Here is a 22,695-nt window from a genome sequence, read left to right on the forward strand (position 1 = left end):
TGTGGGCAGGTGGAAGATTCATGGAAGGATTGGTGTGGCTGCAGGGTATCTTTTTATGTGGAATCTCTGTGCGCAGTGTATGAGTGTCAAAAAATGTGTGGAAGAGGCCTATGTGGTAAAATATGAATGACCATTCCTCTACAGAGGGTCAGGGAGCACGTGTGAGGCCAAAGGGTTGTATTTCACCTGCTCCTTACCATCTTGGTCCTGGTGCTAGGCTTACCCAAGAAGAGGTTGCAGGGACCGCTTAGCAGTATCAAGGGGGAGATCACATGTATTCCCTTCTGGATGTAAGCACTGAGGTCAAATTTTAAGTTTAGTCTCCAAAGCCTCTTTTACTGTCCTGGGTATCTTGTTAGAGAGTTAAGCCCCGTTCAGGGAAGGTAGTAAGAAAGTTGAGTCCAGACAAAGGATATTATCCCTCCATACCCTCGCCAGAAAGGTCAATGCCCAGGAGGGCACACAACTGAAAATAACACTAATAAGAACACCTTAGAAAAAAATAATGGTATAAAATATGAAGAAGAGTGAAAATGTAATCTCTTTTGTCCTTAATGGAACCGATATATTTATGATATTCCTAGTTTTCTTCGCATAATGTCCCATTTGAAATCCTGAGGGAACACTTGGAACGGGTAGGGACCACTCTGTGGGGATATCTATGGGTCAATAACATACTTTAATTGTACTGATGCTCTACAAAGGGACTATTTGTGACAGCTTGTCAGGCTTCAGAACAGTAGGAATTATGTTCTAGTTTACAGATAGCCCTAATCAGTGACTGGCTTTTTTACCCCACAAAGATCGATTGGTCTAGATAGGGAGGAAGTTGTGTCTCCATGGATTGTGCAGCAACAGATTAAATGGGAAGATACCACAGGTTTGGAAGAAGGCCACCATGATAATCACATGGAAGGGCAAACTAACAGGAGAAATCCCAGTCTAGATGGGCACTGTCTCACATGAATTGGAAAACCTTAGCCTCTTTAGGTGTGGGGTATTATTGGGATATCCAAAATGGGGGATGTCTGGCAGCATGGATCCCTGATGTCCTTTGAAATGATTAAAATGTGCTTTACATTATAAAGAATTTTACAGATTTTTTGTAACTAAGAAAAGCATTGGAAAGTTGTGCTCTAACAGGGTGGTGATCGGAGCATTTTACAGCTGGCTGTTAAAGTAATTGTGGTATGCTTGAGCAGTAGCAGATTTTCGGAATACTAAATAAGCTCTTCAACAACATTTCTGGTAGATTAAGTAAATTGTAAGAAAAATTGAAAACAGACACTGGGCAGAAGGATGAGAGTGGATGGATGGAGGTCCTAAAGTGTCCTTGTGAGACATCGATAAACATTCGCTTCCTCTTTAAACTCCATAGAGTGTATTATATGAGAGCTAGGTTGTTCAAGATAGGTTGAGTTACTCATTGTTGAACAGGGACTATAGGAGGGAGGAAGGCACAATATTTCGGTTCTTTCTGGAGTTGTCCGTTGGTGCAATGTTGTGTCGTAGTAAGGAGTTCCAGAAGACGTGGTTAGGTTACAGATGAATACGTTTATTTTTCTTAGATGAGAAGTAGGTTTTCCAGTAAAGATGTAGAAATGCCCAACCAGGAGCAGCCTCTCTGCTGCTCAGCCCAGGATCCAACTGACACTCTGCCTCACAGCATCCCACACATTCCAATGACATCATCATCCACACCAACATTCTACACATACCATTCACACTGGCTGAGCAGCAGAGGCAGAGAAATAGGGAAGAAGCAAGGTACAAAACCTTAGATATAACACACCTTTCCCCTTTATAAAATGCACAAAGCAAAAGTGAAAATTAGTAGAAACATCACAGTAATACCAAAGAAACTTGCAAAAACAAGAATAGGAATTGCACAGTAAGTATGCAAAAACATGCTAAATTAAGCAAGGTGGAAATATGATATTAAAGAGAAATAATAAACGAAAAGAGGACATGTAGCCAAATACAAAAATGTAATCAGCATAGCAATAAGTAAAACACAAAAGTAGAGTAGAAGAATGTATAAACTAGATAAGGCACACATCTCCTTCCTTAGCAGAGCAAATGTGAAACAAAAAATTTCAAAAGGAAGGAAATTGTCCAAAAACTCAAAGGCAAAAGGAGAAAGAGACATACATAAATAAGAAATAAGTATACCACAAAAACAAACAAAGAAAGAGTGCACCAAAGTTACCACCACAACTACACCAGCTGGCCAGACTGGCGAAGAAAATGGGAAACACAGAAAACAGCAAAAATAATAAGAAAGGACAAAGACTTACAAACAACCAAAAGTAAGCAACGGGTGGCTAGCACCCAAAAGAAAACAAGCAAGGGGTGAATTACACCCACAGGATGAGAATACACACAACCAGAAAGAAAGCAAAGGTGACATACCCCCAACCATAAAGTAAACACAGAGTGACTGGAAACCCAAACAGAAAGCAATCATAAGTGAGCAACAGAAGGCTTACACCCAACTAGAAATCAAGCAACAGGTGGCTTACACCCAACGAGAAATCAAGCAGAGGGTGGCTTACACCCAACCAGAATCAAGAAACGGGTGACTAACACACAACAGAAAGCAAGCAATGGGTGGCTACATTCGACCAGAAAGCAAAAAACTGGTGGCGTACACCCAACACATCATCCCTGGGGAAGGACTTGTAGTGAAAAGTAAAGAAAGGGTGAAAAACACCAAATTGTGAATCCCCAATGAGTAAGTGCAAGGAAAATGCAATCTGGGTGAGCTGCACAGAAAATAAAATACAGTCACACCTCAAGTTTGACCACACAGGAGAAAATAAATGCAAGGGAAATGCAAACAAAACCAACATGCAAAGAAAGAAATGCATTAACAGCACAGTAGCATGTACATGGCAATATGGTAAAAATGCATTATATGATTAAATTAAGGCAGGAATATCCGAAATGTAATAGCAGTACTATAGGAAACAAATGAGCATCAAAACATTGTATAATAGGTGAGAAACATTAAATAACATAAGTGAAATTGCAAAATAATGATAGAAAGAAAAAGCAGGTATGAGAAGAACATAAAAATGCATAATAGTAATGTGCCGTAGTAATGGGAGCCATAAATAAAACAGCAAATCGCGTTGCTTAAGTGCCATGATAACCTGAATTCACACTTAAGGAGAAGCAACAAAGAAAACTGCAAGGCGTCTTTAAAGTAAATGTGGTAAGGCTGGAAACAGTAAAATAATGTCCCCCGAAATACCTCAGACAGATGGCTCCACTGATGTCTAACTGAAAACAACAGGTTTTGAAGCATACTTGAGTGTCACCGCACTAACAATATTCACAATTAAGACAACATGCCGCTGATGTTAGACTGGAGAAGGAGATATGAAGAATAGGTTTAAAAGTACCATTCCTTTCCTATTTTGTCTTTGAAGACTGAACATGTGGAGAATACTGAGAAGATCCGACATTTGAGACTTGTCACCAATTCCAATAAGGCGTCACGCAAGCATTGCGTGGGTTGAGTGGCTCCAAGTGCGAATTTGTGCCAACAGTTGCTGCACAGCTGTGAGACACATAGTTAGGCGAAACATCACAGATGAAGGAATGTGGGTCGAAGGAAAGCTGCGCTGAAGGAAGTCCGCGTGAGACCTAAGCTGACACGTGTGTAACTAGACTTGTGCCACAATTAAAACAAGCATTTGCAATGCAATAGGTCTCGCATTATGAAAGTTTGAGCTTTTGGTCTTGTAAATGACAATTTTTTTATTTATGTGTTGATTTTGAAAATAGCTAAATTAATAGCTTTGTCATTTTCAATGCCAATAGTTATAACTTTCGCACATGTGACGACTATAGCATTTGTAATGCAACATGTTTTGTATTTACGTGACTTAGATGTATTGATATTACAAATAGCAACGTCTTTTAATTTTTTAAAATAATTAATACTTAAATAAAAGTGATTGTAATTTATATTGGCAATAGCTTAAACTTTTGTAAATAACGTTTGTGAAGATTATGTTCAGTGTATTTTATTGTGATGAAAATCCAAGAACAGAAGTGAAATAACATATTTTTGTGACATTTGTAATAAAGCTTGAAACATTGAGAGAACATAATTGAACCAGTTGTTGTTGAATGGTTGCACAGATTGATGCTGTGATGTCGCTGAGTGATGCTGGGATTGCGCTGAGTGATGCTGGGATTGCGCTGAGTGGTGCTGGGATTGCGCTGAGTGGTGCTGTGGTGGTGCTGAGTGGTGCTGTGGTGGTGCTGAGTGGTGGTGCTGAGTGGTGCTGAGTGGTGGTGCTGAGTGGTGCTGAGTGGTGGTGCTGAGTGGTGCTGTGGTGGTGCTGAGTGATGCTGTGGTGGTGCTGCTGAGTTCTCTCTGCAACTGCACTCTGCAACTGCACTCTGCAACTGCACTCTGCAACTGCACTCTGCACTCTGCACTCTGCACTCTGCACTCTGCACTCACAATCTCCACTCACAATCTGCACTCACAATCTGCACTTACACACTTTTGTGTGTGGGGGGGTCTGTGTGTGGGGTTGTGTGTGTGTGTGTAGGGTTGTGTGTGGGGGGGTCTGGGTGTGTGTGGCAATATTCCAACTTAAACAAGTGTCCTTCCAACTTAAAGTTGTGTATTAACGATTAGCCCAACTTATAAATTACGTAATTACTTTATTACGTAAAATCTATTTGACTTTATGTACCTTAATTTAAGGAGTAATTTGTGCCTAATGGAAACATTTTACGGGGTGTGCTCTGAAAAGTGAACATTGAGTCGGCGGGCAAAAAAATAATATGGTTCTTGTTTCAGACACGAGGCATCAGCTTTCTGAGCAGTAGATGTCTGGCGGTATCTGCCAAGCACTCAACTAGATGCAGATAGGACTAGTTACGTATCGACCACCTAGCTAGTAAATGGAGTATTAGTAAAAGGTGTAATGCACAGCTTAGATATAAGAAGTGCCGTGGGAATATATACATTGCTTTGACCTTTACGCGCAAAATAAAGGCAAGCTTGGGGAGAATGAAGAGCTGTCAACGGGCTATTGTAAAAATATAATTCAAACAGAACGCCCCCCCACCCCCATTTTCTAATTTCTGTGCTACATTAAATATTTGGTGTTCTTGTTACTTAACTGACCTTTTTCATCGCTGGGCTTATTAATGGGGAGTCTTCTCTAGTTAAGATGGCAGGTATTAAGTCAATAAGTGCCCACAGATCTTGAATTTGAATTTGAATTTAAAATTATTTTTAAAGCGCACATACACCAGCAGTTTCTTGGCGCTACAACTAACAAAGGACCGGGGCTGGCTAAGCAGAAAAACAAACTGCTCGAGGGTTAATTGAAGGACTTTGTGAACAGATGAGCCTTGAGTTGCTTCCGGAATTGCGGATACAGGGTTAAGGCTCTGAGCTCAGGGGGCAGAGAGTTCCAGAGGAGTGGAGCGAGAGTCGCAAATTTCGAGCCACCCCATTTCTTTCTCCGGAACCGTGGGATTGTAAGAAGAGACTGGGTAGATGAGCGTAGTTCCCTAGTGGGAACGTAAGGGGTGATCTCGGATGAGATGAAAGCCGGTGCCGTGCGCAGTCGAGCTTGAAAGGCAATGGAGGCGAGCTTAAACTGGACACGGGCACGAACAGTGAGCCAATGTAGAGATTTTAAAAGGGGGGTGGTGTGGTGGAATTTCGGGAGTTTGAATACCAAGCGCGCCGCCTGGTTTTGGATCTGTTGCAGACGCCGTAAACTATATGCAGGAATACCTGCATATAGGGCGTTGCCATAATCCAGGCGGGAGACCACCATGGCCAAGGTGATCAGCTTGAGGGCAGCAAAGGAAAAAAAACGGGACACCCTGCGTATAGTGCGCAGTGAGAGAAAAGAAGAAGAAACCACAGAGCTAACCTGGGAGTGAAGAGTGAGTTGAGAATTGAGTTTAATACCTAGTGTTTTGACTGAGGTAGAGGGGATAGGTGGAGAGCCAAGAGAGGGGGGCCAAAATAAAGACGACCAGGGGCTGGATGAACCACCTGTCAACACCAGCTCGGTCTTGTCTGGGTTGAGTTTTTTGTAATCTTGCTTGTAAACGCGCTATAGAACTTCACTTTATTACTGCAACTGTTTTGCTCGCTGCTAGGTGTATTTTCGTAAGTCTTGCAATCGTATTGTAAATTCACAAGTATGCTTTTTAGAACTGTGTCAAAGATTGCAAAGGTTGATTAAGTGTATAGGCACGCTAGTGGAGATTTGATGTGAAAGTGCCAATATGTGTATAGGCGATGGAGCTTTAATTCCATACGTATTCCAACTACATGGGAACGATGCTTGCTTGTATCGTGGCAAGCAAGCAGCGCTGTGGGAAGGGTTGCAAAGAGGGAGAAACGACCTGGGAGGAATGGGGGAGTCAAGCCTTGTTGTGGGAGGGGGTTGCGGTGGAAGAAAGCAACAATGAAGGAGTTTAAGTCAGGGAAAAAGGTCGACCCAGTGATTTAAATTTAGACGGGGCAAATGGTACATGACATCACTCGCTATCACCCGTGGTTTTTAGGTGAACCGGCGCCCATGATTACAAATGAAAACAAGTTATGAGTACTTTCACTTCATAGCTGCCAAGGTTTCAGATTGCTATGTGTGACATTTTAATAATGTTAGTGGAATTAGGAGTGACATTTCAGTGACTATGAGTGACACTTTCTCGCGAGCAATATCAAGCAATGAAGGAAGATGAGTGAAACATAAATATAATAAATTACACCTATATGAGCAACGAAAAACTCTTTAAACTGCTGCAAAGCACCAGAAAATGGAAAGGTACTAACCTAGTGCCTTTCTAATCTGATCGTACTGTTACTGTTAGGGGTGAGGGCAAGCCTCAGGAGAGGCTGGCTATGGCACATGATAGCCTAGGTCACAGCCCGGCCGCAGCGTCCAGCCGGCTGAACAATTTTTCAAAAAGACACTGAGAGCTATAGTATAGTATAGTATATATATATAAAAAGTAATAGATGAACGGCAGACCACCCCGAGGTCTGCCGTGTCGCCCTCTAGAACATGCGTCAGCTGGGCACTGGCATCATGATGACTCTGTAACACAAGCAAATAACTGTCACAGTTCACTTTAATAATAATATCAGCTCCGTCATACACTTACTTACGATTCCCGATGCAGATGATAGCACAGGTTCCAACTGAGCACGACTGCTGGTGTCATGCCGGATAGGCTGGGATCGGGCCCTCCCGCTCGCTGTGTGATGACTTATGTGATACCACCGGGCCGAGGTGGCCCATCATACTTCCGAAGAGCAGCGGAGCTTTGTGTACCCACTCTGTTGAGTGACTGGCCTCCCTGAGTGACTCCGAATGAGACTTCCGATCTGGGCCGATTCGCGGGGGCAGGAATCCCATGCAGACTGGATTCCATTCTTCACCGCCGGCATGGGCAGCCGTGAGTCCTACTCTCCACCTGACTTGCCCTGCAACAGCCCAGCGAAAAGACTGCAAGACAGTCAGTCGGCGCCCGCTGTCAGCAGCACTACATACAGTTAACCTGCACCAGACAAAAACCTGGCTCCCCGCTGCGTCTCGAGCCTCAGCAGCGAGGTCGGAGGAGCTGCTGCGGCCCTCTTCTTAATCCCCAAAAGTGCACATGAACCTGATGCAAGTTCACAAGAAGGCCGATAGGGTCGGGTCTGTCGTGGGATCACACACTGCAGGGCAGCCGATCTACAGCACTCTCGCTAGGCCCGGCCAAGCTCTCGGCTCAGAAATAAGTATTCACCGGCACTAGTTCAGCCATAAAATGTATTCTGCCCCACAGCGCGGGCGGCCCGGCAGTACAGCAGGTGCAATCAGCGGTGCAGGGAAGCAGCTGAGCCCCCATGATTCCGGCGCTAACCATTGAGTGAAGCCTGCCGCCACCTCCATAAATGCATTTAAAAATGTAACTCCCGGCGCGCCCTATCTGCAGGACGTGACGTCGCATCCCCAAGCCACAGCCAAGTTGCCACAAAACATTAACTGCGGCAGCCAGGCGGCGGGCAGTAGCACTGAGAGCAGTGCACGTCGGATCATTAACTGAGCCTGCCTGGTTTACTGGGCGCAGGCGGCCTGACCCCCTGCGGCCGGCACGGCCTGCCATGAGAGGCTGTGAGTACTTGTACCCAGTGAAATAGAAAAAAGAAATCACCGCTGCAGCCCTGCTAAAACCGGAAGTCAGGCACTTTTGGGCGAGACGGGGGCGGGGCCTGCAATCCGGCAGGAAGTCCCGCCCGCCGCCGCCGAGGAAGAAGTAAAGCCGGCGACTGATGGCCTCTCCGCAGCCCGGGGCTCCCAGGTGCCCGGTAAGTGGGAGTGGGAGTGGGAGTGGGAGGGTGTACGCTCGTGTGTCTGTGTGTGTGTTCGAATGTGTCTGTGCGTGTGTGTGTTCGCGTGGGTCTGCGTGTGTGTATGCAGTGTGTGTGTGTGCCTGTGTATGCGTGTGGCTGTGCGCATGCGTGAGTGTGGAGTGTGTTTGCGCAAGGGAATGAGGCACGAGAGGGGCCCGGCGCCGTGCGCGCTCACGAGGTAAAATCTGAGCAAATCTGCACTCGTGCACTCTCTCGTGTCCACATTCCCAAATACGGGTGACATTACTTGTCGAAGCACTGCAATCAATGCTTACGCATTGAATGCAGGTCGTGCTTCGACCTAAAAAACTGTGGCAGTTAAACTGTCATGATGGGCTCACAGGTGGTTGAAAAATGATAAAACAACCTTTAAAATATTCTGACATAACCACCCTTGCAGCCAGTACCAAAACCACTGAGAAAGCATCACTTGTAGTTTTCATCCCAAGGAAAGCTTGGCATAAACAAAGTGCTGGGTATCAAACCCATTCCACCACAGCCAAGTCCATGCTCACAAAACACAAAGCAATGCCAATTTTCAGCAAAGTCCACTTACGTTCAGAAACAGCGCAGATCCCCTGTGCAGCATGACATAACTGCCAAACATACAAAAAGGTTGATGAAGCAAGCAGAGTCCAAGAAAGAAAACTTGAAAAAACTCATGATGTGTCAAATAGGCACAAGTCAACACAGCTTCGGGGAAAAGACAACCACAGCAAGGCAAGCTCTCCAAATAGATGTGCAGGCAGAGCGCAAGACATGGTCAATTTTCATCCCTCTAGAGAAAAACCATGAATGCACATTTATCAGGCAGATGAAATGAAAATATCCATAGGAAGGTTGCTGAAACTAGCAGAGTCCTTGAGATCAGCCACCTGACATGCAGCGGATGTATTCAGTAGCAGAAAATTTTAATTTAAGCAGGACACACGTCTTGCAAATTACAGCAGGAACTTGCGCCCTGTCAATGGTAGTAGATGTCCAAGGCAGCAGGAGTCATACACCATGGCAATGGCAACAGGAAACATACGCCCCGTCAATGGACTGTCCAGTGAATCTGAACACTGGTGGGGCGAGAGGGCGTAAAATCCTTAGGTAGGTTCTTTTTTAAGTAAAATCTTGAATAAAAGTTCCTTATGAAGCTTGAAGTAAATCCTCATGCGCAGTTTTAATCCAACTCATTACCAATTCATGTTGCGTCGTAATAAGGAGTTCCAGAAGACATGGTTATGTTACAGATGAATACGTTTAATGTTCTTAGGTGATAAGTAGGTTTCCCAGTAAAGATGTAGAAAGGCCCCACCAGGAGCAACCTCTCTGCTGCTCAGCCCAGGATCCAAATGACACAACCTCACAGCATCCCACACATTCCAATGACATCACCATCCACACCAACATTCTACACATAACATTCACACTGGCTGAGCAGCAGAGGCAGATAAACAGGGAAGATGTAAGGTACAAAACCTTAGATATAGCATGCAACTATTCTGAAAAAGGTTGAGGATGTTCTTTCTGGCGAGGTTGGGTGACCTCTGTGTCCAGACTAGCTTTCAGGGGATACTTTGTGATCTTTTATTCCTCTCCATTTATTTGTATAGGATACTTGTGTGTGTTTGTGTATGTTTTTATATTTCTAAAGTGCAAACCAGACTGGTTAGCAAAAGAGCACTGTCCTGGATACATGAGGTGGAGAGGACAGAGGGAGAAGGTGTAGTTATTGGAAGGGGTAAGAAGTCAATCTGAGGAAGTGTGCCTTGAAGAGGTGAGTTTTAAGTTACTTCTTGAATTGCAGAATGGTTGGTGCTGTTCTGATGTCAGATGGGATGTTCCGGATTCTTGGGGCGTAGGCTGTAAAGACTTGTTCTCATTTTGTCCTTTGCCGCTGTTTTTATTTCTTGCAATAAAAAGTATGTTGGTTATGAAACCCGCCAAAAGAGGCATTGCTGCTCAGTGAAAAGAGACAGAACCCACATAAAGAGGAAATGAACGAGAAGCCTGGGTAGTAATACAGTGCACGAAAAAAGTAGCTGGAAGGGTGTAGGTAGTTGAAACACATTTGAAAAGTCTGGGGTGTGCTGGAGGGTGAGGAAGTTTGGAACGGCGGGCTTATTCTGGCGTTGAAGAAGGGTGGTGTGGGCTAATAACAGGGATTATTTTAGCAGGTGGCAGGAATATAAACGCTATAATTTGCAATGATGTGGTTCATGACTACACTCAGTGGGTGTTAGATGCTCTTTTTGTTTGCTCTGTATTCGTTTACTATTTATGTTATTTATGACAAATACCAGTATTGGGGATTTTTAAAACCTAACAAAAAGCTGTAAGAATAGGCCACTTCCTTGGGAAATTGGGAAACACTAGCTGGTTTGCAATACCTTCTTCACTCTTGCAGGACAGAAGAGGTCAAATGTATTCTATGGGAAACAGACACATAGGCGGATGGCCCTGGAGCTGTCCTTGGTGCTGAAATCATGGGGCTCAAATTCTCGGAGAAGTCAGTCCTGTTTTACGTGGTTTTGTGCTTCCTTTCATTGTTTCTTGAGAAGCTACCCGTCAACCCAAAAACAAAGTATTTCTTTTTGCAGTTTAACTAGTTTCTGAAGGTCTTGGCACTAGATTTTCGGCCAGCTGTGCTCCATTAATCTGCACGAGTTCGTGGCGTTTGTTCAGCACTTCCAGAGTTCATTTCATAACAAGCATTGGAAATGCAATAGGTCTCGCAGCATTAGAGTTAGTGCTTTTAGAATTGTTTATGGGTTTTTTTTGTAAATCTTTAGCATTTTTGTTTCCTGTAGCCAATGCTAAAGAATTACAAATAAAAAAAGCCATAAACAATTCTAAAAGCTCTAACTCAAATGCTCCGAGACCTATTGCACTGTGTGAGGGTGAGGGGTTGAGGGTGAGTGAGGGTGAGGGTGGGTGAGGGTGAGTGAGGGTGAGTGAGGGTGAGTGAGGGGTTGAAGGTGAGTGAGGGGTTGAGGGTGAGTGAGGGGTTGAGGGTGAGTGAGGGGTTGAGGGTGAGTGAGGGGTTGAGGGTGAGTGAGGGGTTGAGGGTGAGTGAGGGGTTGAGGGTGAGTGAGAGTGAGGGTGAGTGAGAGTGAGGGTGAGGGTGAGTGAGGGTGAGTGTGAGTTAGGGTGAGGGGTTGAGGGTGGGTGAGGGTGAGGGTGAGGGGTTGAGGGTGAGTGAGGATGAGTGAGGGTGAGTGAGGGGTTGAGGGTGAGTGAGGGTGAGTGAGGGTGAGTGAGGGTGAGTGAGGGTGAGTGAGAGTGAGTGAGAGTGAGGGTGAGTGAGGGTGAGTGAGGGGTTGAGGGTGAGGGGTTGAGGGTGAGGGGTTGAGGGTGAGGGGTTGAGGGTGAGGGGGTGAGGGGTTGAGGGTGAGGGGTTGAGGGTGAGGGGTTGAGGGTGAGTGAGTGAGGGTGAGGGGTTGAGGGTGAGTGAGTGAGGGTGAGGGGTTGAGGGTGAGTGAGGGTGAGGGGTTGAGGGTGAGTGAGGGTGAGGGGTTGAGGGTGAGGGGGTGAGGGTGAGGGGTTGAGGGTGAGGGGGTGAGGGGTTGAGGGGGTGAGGGTGAGGGGTTGAGGGTGAGTGAGTGAGGGTGAGTGAGGGTGAGGGTGGTGGCCCGATGGGAGAGAGCAGCCAGGATGGGAGAGAGTGTGAGAGAAATGGCAGGATGAGAGAGAGATGGCAGGATGGGAGAGAGAGATGTCAGGAAGGGAGAGAGATGGCAGGATGGGAGAGAGAGATGGCCGGATGGGAGAGAGTGTGAGAGAAATGTCAGGATGTGAGAGAGATGTCAGGATGTGAGAGAGATGGCAGGATAGGAGGATAGGCGAGAGGGCGTCAGGCAGACAGAGAGAGAGAGTGGGAGGAGCAGTGACTCTGTTACAGACAGATCGAGGGAAGTAGGGAGAGAGGTGAGGGGAGGGAGAAACGGCGGCCGCGATTACTGACACTTCAGGAGAGAGGGCGCGTGAGGAGAGCTGAGAGTGACAATGTCAACAAAGGACGGGAGGGCATGAAGAAAGGAGACCCCCTTGCAGAGGTGACGGGCAGAGAAGAAGAGACAGCGACTGGTGAAGGGTCATAGACAGAGGGCAATGGGAGAGAAAGGCGACATTGGCAGGGAGAGAGAGCAGTGATGGAAACACAGTTCATTAGACAGGAAGCGTAAAGGGTGTGAGGCTGGAGGGGGTACCAGGTGCGGCCCCCGCTCGGGGAAACGAGGTGGAAACAGAGAGAAGCGCTCCACAGCCAGAGGCAAAAGACGGGGTCCGGGCACAGGCGAGGAACGAGGGCACATTGGGTACAGGCAGCATTCATAACAGGGCGCGCTGGTGAGCGCCAAGCCTTCCTGCCCCCCAGGCCTGGAGAACAGACAGCAAGGCCCAGCTGCAGCCGCCCTGGCCTCCCGCCAGCCCCAGGAGATCAGCCGCCTGCAGGAGGAGTGATTCACCGCGGCGGCACAACGGAGCCTGTGTGCAGCGGCAGCGGCGGGCCGAGGGCCTGCTAGTTTTGGAACAGACGTATTGCATTGAAAAAATAAAGTTTACGAGGGCTTGAACCGGAGCTCAGCGACCGCTGCTCTATTTTAAGAAGCGTCTCGCGCTGTCACATAGACGCAGGCAGCGCGAGGCGCGTCTTTGCTCGCTGAAATGGTTTGCGAGATGTTTGTCACGAGCAAATGTAGCGCCTTGAAATAATAACGGGACACTGCGCAGAAATATTGTGTAAATCAGTGTGCATAAAAAAGGTGGCGTTCTGAATTGAAAATGTACATACTGGCTGGTTTGTCACTCCTTGATTCTGGTGGTGAAAACCCTAACAAGACGAAGAGAGCGAGAGTGAGCTGGCCCTGGAAACGCCTCCCCTCCCTGCTGTTTGTTTCAACAGAAAGAGGAGAGGAAGCAGCGCTGCTTGCCAGCACAGCCGCCCATAGGCAACAAGACGGAGGGAAGAGAGGGGAGGGGGGAGGAGAAATGCGACACGGCGGGAAGGGGAGGGGGCGGAGCGGGTAAAATAAACAAGACGGAGGGAAGAGAGGGGAGGGGGGAGGAGAAATGCGAGGGGGCGGAGCGGGTAAAATAAACAAGACGGAGGGAAGAGAGGGGAGGGGGGAGGAGAAATGCGACACGGCGGGAAGGGGAGGGGGCGGAGCGGGTAAACAAAGACGGACGTGCACGCGCTTTTAAGCTCAATGCGCATGCGCATTGAGCTTAAAAGTCACGGGCACTGCAAGGAATCGCCACGATTCCTTGCAGTGTGGATAAAGAGTGGATAAGTCCCAATACTCTCGCCTTGCTCGATGCGCATGCGCATCGACAGGCGAGACCTAAAAACAGGGTGCTACTGACCCCTACTGTGCAGTTTGCACAGGGTCCTTCCGCACACCAAAGCCCTAAATGTTTGTACTGGCAATTGCTGTCAAGAAATTAATTTAGCTCTGGGGTAGCCATGGTGTAATTCACGATTAGATGTTTCCCTGGTCTTCCCAAAGTTAGATGGCTCCCTGGTCTTCTGAAATGAAGCTAACTCTGGGTTAACCAGGTCAGACATCACTCCATAGCTTTTGGTCAGGATGCTTGACTAGGGGAGTTTAGCCTTTACTCACCGATACCTTAGTTATTCAGTAGGGGTAAATGTTGGTTATCTCTTATTCCTATGTCTGCGCTATACTAGTTGCCTGACACTAGTTGCTGGGCACTGCAATACCGGGCAACAACAACACCATGGACTAAGGATTGTGTCCCACGAGGCTCCACGTTTACTCTTACATTTCAGGATGTTAAACCCATTCTCGATGCCACACCAGATGGGGCTAGAGGGCATTGAGCTGAGTGGAATCTACCTTAGTGCATGCCAGTGTTATGGAGACTCCGCCCCTCGCAAGGCAGACTATCTGCACTTCTCCCCATGCTCACTAAAGGAATCGGTGGGGGCTGGGGTGCCTCTAGTGGGCTCCTCATCCTATTACAAGTGCAGCCATTCATAATCTAACAGTTTGTCGATGAAGATACACGAGCGGGAATTTGCTACTTCAGGCCTGGCTACACCCCTGGGAAGAAGGGCAACACTCATCTCTTTGTGTGCTACAAATCACCAGGGAAAGGCCCATGCAAATTCTTGTTGGCGATACAATTGTTTTGGGGGATCTTGGGACGGTTGTAACATCACTCAGCACAGCGGCATGTTCAAACGTCTTCCGGCCAGTCAAGCAGCAGTGAGCGCTGATTCGTTGAGTTTCTCCCATGAAGAGCTAGAAGAAGAGAGGTGAGCTGGATCAGGCAGGTGTTACATGTCCCTATCTATATATTCATAGCTGCCACGTTTCCCAGGTCCATGCAAAAGGAGTCCAGTTTTTTCTTCTTCTTTGAAATCTGGGGAAATCTAAGTATTGTAGTCCGGGTTGTCTAATGTAATAAACACGCCTACAAGTCCCAGAATTCAGAGAACAAAAACCTGGTCTGGGGCTAGGCGGGCTGTTCTGGTAAACACTGTGTTGTAACCTCACCCACTTCCCTCACCCCTTGCCCCCCCCTCTCTTTCTGCCCACTTGGTATGGTCCGCGCTACCTCCGGGAGCGCAGGTTAGAACGTTGTGAGAAGAGTTATGCCGCCAAGCTGGGAGCACCTATTGTTCAAGACTTAATAAATTTACTTTCATGGAAACCTCATTTTGAGTAGTGAGTCATTACTACATTGTGGCGACGAGGACCGGGAGCTGAGCCGGGGTCAGTGAGGTGCTTTCCCTCCCCGGGATGAACTTGATGCTTGTGCGGACATTGCGGATCGAGTGAACTGTGGATTTCCCAGCACCAGATATAATCAACCGAAGAGCGTCTCTGCTGGACGTCAGGCTCTCGCTTCTAGAAGTCGGAAGTGGTTTTAGCCGGGGAGTCGGTGAGCTGGTGCTGAGGTGAGGAGAGGAAGCTTGCCTCCTCGTTTGAAGTCACAGGCGTTGGTGGAGCCGGTGCGTACAGTCCCGTTGGTGTGACGGAGGGACGTACGAAGAATCAGCGGCAGGTTGAGCGGAAGTGGCCGGGCACAACGCGTTATTTAATGAAACGATCTGAAGAGGTGTAAGGAACCGTAATTAGCTGTGGCACGTTGATCTGAGGCTTCTGGGCGCATCGAGCGATTTGGTGAGTGGTCCAGAAGAGGTGCACAGACCTGTAATTAAGCAGCGGCAGGTTGATCTGAGGCAGCCGGGCACCACACATAGCGAAAGCGTTCTGTTGCTGGCGTTGAAGAGGCGTCTTTTGGCACCGTAATAAGTTTCCCTTGTGGAGCGGAAGGCTGTCAGGCTGTCTGCGTAGAAAGGAATTCAGAGCGCGACAAGACGGATGGTCTTGCCCCGAGGAACTGTCGAGTCGTTGACAGGAAGTTCCGGTTCTGCCATCGGGGGGGGAGAAGTAAGACTCAGAAGCACTATCTCTCCCATCACGATAGGGTGCTGACCGAGTGTCACGCTGGGCACAGGAGGGCAAAGGCGAAGTGCGGAGGCAAGGACGGCGTCAGTGTGCAGGACCAACCTTCTTCTGTCGCAATCTATCAAGCGGTAGACACTCCTCAGTGAAAGTGACGTGCGACGCTCAGCGCACTGAGCCAGCGGTGCGAAGTTGCAGGAGACAATGAAGTAAGGCATAGTTCTCCATGTGCCGTAGATCTACGTAGGTCCATGTTGTGAGACCTTGAAGCTACGTGAGGTGAGGTGAGCGGTGCAAGTATTAGAGTCGCATCTTAAGTAACACATAAAGAACTGTTTTGTGGTGAGCGACGTTTGAAAGTAGCTGAGCGTGCATCATAAGTCGCATATTAAGCATCGCGAAAGGGACTGATTTGAGGTGAGCGGAAAATTAAGTGACGGTGAATATCAGGGAAGGCAGTCAATCCCTGTTGCAACGCGCGAAAAGGATCTGAGGTAACGCTTTGAAACAGCGTGCAGCAGCAGTGTGAGGTGACATTTGAAGAACAAAGAGTGTAGCGAACCTTTGTTTCCGTGTTTGAAATTAAACTGAGGCAGCAACGTGAGCTGTATGAGGTATGATTTAATTACTTGCCCCTGACTCCAGAATTGAAGGAGGAGCGTGGAAAGTCTCGAGGAATCCACTAAGTTACACGCACTTTTTGGGTGAAGGAGATTATCCGTGGGGGACCCGGGCTGGACTGCATTGTTGTGTTGAGCCCCAGAAATACTGTGAGACGCGTGGAGCGAAACCTTAGGTGCTTAAGCCTCGTGACACTGCATAGAGGTGGTGCATCGCATCTGTGTGAAAATAAAGGTGGAAAATATAATAATAAAACTAGGGAAACAGTGTGTGTAGCGAGCCACTGTTCCAGTAAATGAAGTTAGTATGGTGTGTAGAATGGTACACCAGGAAACTACCCACGTGTGGAATTATTGAAATAAAGTGCAAAGGAGTTTGACAGCTTAAGCTAGAGTGAGTTAAACATATTCCGGTGACTTTTGGATTTGAGGTGCAGTGATTGGCGTATCTTTGAAATTGCCATAGTGAAGGAAAGCAAGACCCCGGCCGGATTTCTAGTGGACCTGCACATGAGTTTGAGATGAGCCATTGAAGCTGACTGTGGGGAAAGGAACGGAGCAGGAATTTAGTCAAAACCCCGACCTAGCACTTGAAACTGAACTGGGCTCCGAGCTACTGAAGCAATTGTCGGAGACGGCATTAGGAAGTGTTGTTTCCAAACACAAAGTTGAATTGGATGGCGAGTTGTGATCAGCCTCTGAGAGTTCAGGCATGTTCGTTGAGGAGTGTGGGATGAAAAGTACCCAAAGGCTAAACCCATGGTGGGAAGCACAGAGTTGGAGCAGGTGCGTGTGAGGAGTCTTTGATACCGTCAGGGCCAACGGGAGCAGGACTGGGTGTCCGCGTCTGAAACTGATCTTTGGCAGCGTGTGTGAGCTGCGTGAGGAGATTCGAGAAGGTTCAGCAAACCCTGGTGCAGCATTTGAAATTTATCGGAGTCATCACGCAGTGAGTGTGATGCGTATATTCTCTGTGCTTCAACGTGAGGGGGAGAAGGTTTGGTGATTACTATAGTCTCCTGATGGGAGTGAAGAAAAGTAGCAAGCCAACAACCGCCACCCGGTGAAAATAAGGTAAAGTGTGAGCTGAGTCCAACGAGGAAGAGCGTAACCTTTGAGGTCAGAGGAACATATTCAATACAAAAGAAGCATTAGATGTTCATGAACATAGGAGGGAAATTTGGTAGAAACTAACATTTTGTGATATAACTAAGGCCTAAATTAAACTTGGAGAAAAAAAAAAAAAAGGAAAAGAACATCTTCACACCTATAGGGAACAGGTACCAGGAAATGAATAATAACAGAGAGAAGAGAGAGATAAGAAGAACAGACAGTTACGCCGGGGAAGAGACTGTGCAGGAATCTAATGAACACTGGCAGCAGGAAGGGAGTGCCAATCTACAAGTGGGGAAAATGCACAGAGAAGAGGGAGATAACGTAATGGTGAGGAACAAGAGCGAAGCAAAGCAGAGGCACACCATCTTGATAGGGGGAGCATATATGAGCCTCATCTCTGTCTCAGGGCCACAGAGTACTGTGGTAGACAAGGATTTTAGCAAGAGTGAATTATATATAACTCTAGGAAATGAATTAGATGTAGAAGAAACGGGTGAATACAGCATCGTGAGTGGAGGAAGAGAGATAGTGTGGAGTCAAGGGAAGAAAAGTAACAAGATTTATGATGTGGAAGAAGAGCTAGCTGTACTTAAAGGGGAGAAAAGTTGGAAAGTAAGGACATTGCGAAATTTCAAAAGTTCTGAACCCAGGAGAGGGTCGGCTGTAATCTGCAAGAGTCAATTTGCCTTGCTGGGGCTTGTGAGAGGAAAGACGCCTCCATCTAAGGTCATTGAAGCAGCGACTAGAGGGGTTTGGAAGTACAAAATGGAAAAAATAGCAGCCTTTGTCGAATTTGAGGAAAAACAGAATGCGTTGTTGGGAAACGTTGTTGGAGACAATGTAAGGAAAGAAATAAGGATAATGATCAGTGAACAGTATGTTCTGGAAGTACCAGAATTAGCCTACGAGGAAAGGCATGTAGTTGAACAATCCACCATGGCTATGGAGGAACTTTGTAAGCTTAAAAAAAAATTGAGAATATCTCTTGAGGGAAGAAGAAGAGAACAAATGAAGGAAAAGGCACTGGGAAAAAACATGGGTGTAAAAGTGGAAGGCAGTTGTGATGGTGCAGCAAGTTGTGTTGAACGGGTGGAAAATACTGCCAGGTGCAAACTTAGAGGAAAACGTGGGTGCAAAAGTGCAACCGGTTCGAAAGAACGTGCGGAGAATACAGCCAAGTGCAAACTAAGAGGAGGACAAGAATCTTACCAGGGCTTGGTGGATGAGAGAGAAATACGTAAGAAGCACGAGGAAAAAAAAAAAGGAAAAAGAAAAAAAACCTGTGAAGGAATAGCTGGAGCAGAAAGAGTTTTCGAAAGAAAGGGTGAAGGCACCAGTTCCACTGTTAAGAAATGCAAAAGGATGAAATGTAAGAGCAAGGAAAAGAACATTACCGCCAGTATAAATCCTCCGGAAGGAAAGGGTAATATTAGCAGGAGAAGTTCGGAATCCAAGGTAGAAATAGACTGTGGGCAAGCTCTGACAAAAAAAGGAGCCAAGAGAAAAATAAGGTGGCGATTCATAAACCTGCGTTTTACCCCGGACGGGATGCCTAAAGTACATACTTGTACATCCCTTAATTGTACTGCCCACATCATAGGAGTGCACATCCATGGTGCAACAGACATTCACTAGTGTGTCCTGCGCTGGTTGATTTCGAGGGTTAAAAGGATGTGACACTACACCCGTGATTTAACCATGTCAGGTCGCCTAAGCACGTAACCGTGCATTCATTGTATGGCACAAACCATATCTTAACTGGGCACACCCTTGTGGCTCCAGAATGTTACATCTGTTTATGTATTGGGTTTTCATCTCATAATTTTCATTGCTGCAATCTGAATTCTCATGAGTTTTGTCCTGTTTTAGGTAGACATATATTTGGACAAGAGCGTCTCATGTAATCCTGTCTGTATATGCCCGGGGATCAAATAAGTACATCTCCCAGTCACGTCAAATATTCTACCCCCATATCTCATGCACCTTAGTCAGCAGTAGTCTCATGTTATCCCCCGCTTAGACTTTGGGCTTGGGGTTCCCTGTTTCCGTCCCTTTTGTTCTGTGTCTTACATCTATCCATCTATATCCATACATCTCTCTCTCTCTCTCTCTCTCCCTATCTCTCTCTCTCCCCATCTCTCCAGCACCCATTTCTGCTGGGAGTTCATACGCATCCCCTCCATCTATTTTCCTTAGGGAGGATGGTGTGTTGTAACCTCACCCACTTCCCTCACCCCTTGCCCCCCCCTCTCTTTCTGCCCACTTGGTATGGTCCGCGCTACCTCCGGGAGCGCAGGTTAGAACGTTGTGAGAAGAGTTATGCCGCCAGCTGGGAGCACCTATTGTTCAAGACTTAATAAATTTACTTTCATGGAAACCTCATTTTGAGTAGTGAGTCATTACTACACACTGGGTTGAAGTTTTCTGCGGTTGCTACTTCTCAATGGAGTGAGAGAGGGGTTATGTCAGCAGACTGACCTTCAAGTATGAAAAAACACAAATCTCAAGCAGCTATTCTTTGGCTACGGGCCTTAAGGACACCTGAATCACACTTCTCAATTATCATTGGGTGAAACCAAAGATCCTACTATGGGTAACTCCATGGTTTTAAGGTATTTCCCTAAGAATGCAGTTACAAAAGTTGCACTCGTATTATGTAATCTGCCCTCTAACAGGTAGCTCTGTCATTGCCAGGTCAGAGAGGCTTCTCCCTCCGTACAAAAGGCGGAGAACTATTGGTGTTTCTCCACAAGGTTTTGCCGAGCACTCTGCCTGGTGGATCTTTTCTAAAGATGGTACCTGGAAGTCTCTTCGACCTCATACCAACAGGAAACAAGGGCTGGCAAAGCCAGTAGGTCTGACCTTGCAAGCTAGTGCGATGCTTAGTTTGTGTAATTTTTTATTGCAAGTCTATAGCATGACAAAAAATACGTTACCACCTAAACAAGGCTGCCATACCCTTGCAATAAACATTTTACATTAAAAAAAAATCACTGAGGTGCCTGTTTTACTAGTTATGTTTTTAACTACAATCCTTTCAGCAGCACCATGCATTTTAGTATTACTTTACGTGAAGAAGACAAGATTAAATTACGACCTGAACAAGCACTCCTATTGCAGGCAGCTGTTATAAAGTCAATTAAACACTTTATAACAGCACCTCTAAGAGGAATGTATGACGTTACAACGAATTCCGTTGCAACGCATGCCTTTACCACGCATGCGTTACAACGGAATTTGTTTTCCACGCTTAACCTTTACCTCGAGTATTTCTTTACCACGCATACATTTACACCGTTTTTTGTTGTAAATGTATGCATGGTGAGGGCATACTCTTGATAAAGATTAAAACTCTCCCCTTACATTCCCCCAGCCTCATTCCTTATATTTACCCTTAACCCTTAATATATATATATATGTGTATTTTACTAAAATACCCCTTACCTTTTAACTCGCCTTCCCTCCATCTTCTCAGGTTACGTCGGACGTACGTCGTTAAGAGGAAGCGGAAGTTACTTTCCGTTTCCTCCCTAACGACGTTGATAGCTTCGGCTTTAGCTTCGGCTCCTCAGGTTAGTTTTGTTTTTTGGGGGGGAGACCCCCCCAGCCCCCCTTTTTATTCCAGCGCTTTATTTTTTTTATGGGGGAGACCCCCCAAGCCCCCCTTCATTTTTCTTTTCATTTACCACACATGCCTTTACTACGTATTTCGTAGTAAAGGTATGCGTGGTAAAGCCTTTAGTTGTAACCACGCATGCGTTGTAGTGCATGCGTGGTAAATGATTTCGTGGAAACGGCTTCGTTGTAGAGGCCGTTTCCCCTCTAAGAGGAGATGGAAAATAAAGCACCATCTAAGTGGGTACCCGAAGTGCAGGTAAAATATATAACTGGTCCGTAAGTTAATAGAAAATATATCAAAAGCTGCCATTGAACCAACTTTGTTACTGGAGGGTAAGGAACTATTTTTGGGAGCAATGTAAACAGGCTTTGTGTAGTCACTCAAAGTGGAGGGAGTCAATGGGTAAAGTGGGATGATCCATTGCACCACACTCTGTGCTGCAGTGCGTGAATGCAAACAGCAAATTAACATCTAACAAGCCAATGGATGAAGCCCGCTGACCAAAAGCCACTCTATTTATGCATATAAGGGCCAAACCTAAACAGTGCTTTAAGTGGACTAAATTATAAAAGCAGAGTGGGATAGTGGTGACTGACACCATGGACTTTTATCCTTATAATAGGTTAAACTAACACTCCACCGCTTTTCAAGGAGCACCCATGGAAGTGGAAATGCCGGGTCAAGACCTAACCTCTATAGAATTTGGTTGGAGGGTTTGTACAGTGGACAGTGTAACACAGCTCCTACTAACCTGAATAGATATGACAGTTCAGTCAAAGCTTTTTGCTCTATGAAAGCAATGCCTCTGAATTGACAGCAACAGATAGAAGAAAGCCAGACACAGCTGGTCATAACAGTACTTGTGTTTTAACCCCAAGCAGGGAGGGCAAAGGTTAATACTCCATGCCACAGGAAAGAGTATGCTTATTCTCTTGTAAAACGTGCCAGTCCTGCCAGATGCTAATGCTAGTAATGTAAGAGCTCAGTGTTAGACTAAGAGGCAATATTTCACTTACAGTCTAGGGGCACGCGGACAGTTTACAGTGACAAATCTGGCAACAGACCAGTACTCTAACGTCATGATGAACAGCCCTTAAGTACACAATTCTGTTGGCTTACTTGCAGTGTGCACTTATCATGGGTAGGGTTAAGAACAGTTGTGGGTGTTCTGCCACACTCCAAACCGTTCCACAATATGGGTGCTCTAATCCCTGGGTTAATCGTTAAAAAAAACAAATATCACAGAATTGATATACACAAATATGGGGAAATCACTCCGTAAATAAGTAAAATGCGCTCAGTTTGTCCAAGGAGAAAGTTGACATTTCATATATAAATTCCAAAACAAGTATTCAATCACACAAATGAGAGAATACTTGTGTGTAGTCAAAGTGATGAAACGCGTTGGCTGTGTTCATCATTCACATTACAAGAAAGAATATCACTTTAAACACACGTATTCTTGTATTTGAGTGATTGAATAATTGTTTTGTAATTTATTTAAGGAATGTGAACTTC

The 22,695-nt window shown here is 46.2% G+C and overlaps 1 protein-coding gene across 1 annotated transcript in view; it reads left to right on the plus strand.

Moving 5' to 3' along the window:
• Window positions 1–22,695, plus strand: part of DMTN (dematin actin binding protein) — a 229,450-nt gene that overhangs the window by 924 nt on the left and 205,831 nt on the right. The gene's annotated exons all lie outside the window — the stretch shown is intronic.

The sequence above is a fragment of the Lissotriton helveticus genome, chromosome 11, assembly GCF_964261635.1.
Source record: "Lissotriton helveticus chromosome 11, aLisHel1.1, whole genome shotgun sequence".
Taxonomy (NCBI): Eukaryota; Metazoa; Chordata; class Amphibia; order Caudata; family Salamandridae; genus Lissotriton; species Lissotriton helveticus.